The sequence below is a fragment of the Grammomys surdaster genome, unplaced genomic scaffold, assembly GCF_004785775.1.
Source record: "Grammomys surdaster isolate TR1022 unplaced genomic scaffold, NIH_TR_1.0 752, whole genome shotgun sequence".
NCBI classification, from domain to species: domain Eukaryota; kingdom Metazoa; phylum Chordata; class Mammalia; order Rodentia; family Muridae; genus Grammomys; species Grammomys surdaster.
Genome location: NW_021605171.1, coordinates 2377229 through 2378363, shown reverse-complemented (window position 1 = coordinate 2378363; position 1135 = coordinate 2377229).

The following is a 1135-nucleotide window of genomic DNA, read 5'->3' as shown; positions in this document are numbered from 1 at the left end:
ATATATATATATATATATATATATATATATATATATATATATATATATCCTGTAAACAAGTATCCTTGTGAGGTACATTTAGTATGTACATTTGCATTTTATGAATTGCTTTTTCTTTCTTTTCCATTCATTGGTGAAAGCTGTATATGACAGCATTAAATAGTGCTGCAGTACAAGAAGACTCTGGGGTGGTTTACAGAGAAAATATAATCATTAGATAATTGCATTCAGGTGTGGGTGGTGGTGGTGTTGGCCACAAACCCAAAGTTGGTGAATTTAAAGTACAGACAAATGTGTCTTTAAAGACAGAAGCATACTAGAACAAAGAAGTAATTTTAGGCAGGAATCTAAATCTTAGGCTAGAACAAAGAAGTAGGCTTCAGATATGAAAATGACTTTGGGCTAGGACAGGGAAGTAGGTTCAGATATTTTGGTCATCCTGATAAGCCCTGAGAAGCAGTGATCACAGGAGTTTGTTTATTGCCTTGCTTGTTCTTTGACTATTTGTGTTTATTGTCTTGCTTGTTCCTTAACTATTTGCATCTATTGTATTGGCAGTCCCTCAACCTAGAACTGACCTTAATACTTGCATGTAATTGAAATGGTATAAAAGCAAAGAAGGAGGAAGGAGATGGGGTGGGGTAGGGGGTTACTGGAGGTGGGGAAAATGGGAAAAGGGGATGACATCTAAAATGTAAATAAATAAAGTATCCAATTAAAGAAAAAACAGAAGCATACTTAAACCAAGTTTAGTATGAATCTTTTGATCAAAATGTGGTCAGGGCCTCACAGGAATCCAGTTTATTCCTCCTAGGAAATATGATTAAAGGTTTGAGATCTCTCTCTCTCTCTCTCTCTCTCTCTCTCTCTCTCTCTCTCTCTCTCTCTCTGTGTGTGTGTGTGTGTGTGTGTGTGTGTGTCTGTGTGTGTAAAACAATACAAATACAATTATAGAGTTGGCCAATATCTCACCTTATAGTCAGTCCTTAACAGACCAAGAATGTCACTTATTAGCCTAAGTGACATTGTGGCTTTGTTCTCAAAGGCCTCCAGTGACTTTCACTCTCAGAATCCAAGCCATAGTCCATACTCCTTCAGCTTCTGTCCAGCCACTGATAGATGGCTTCTGACCTCG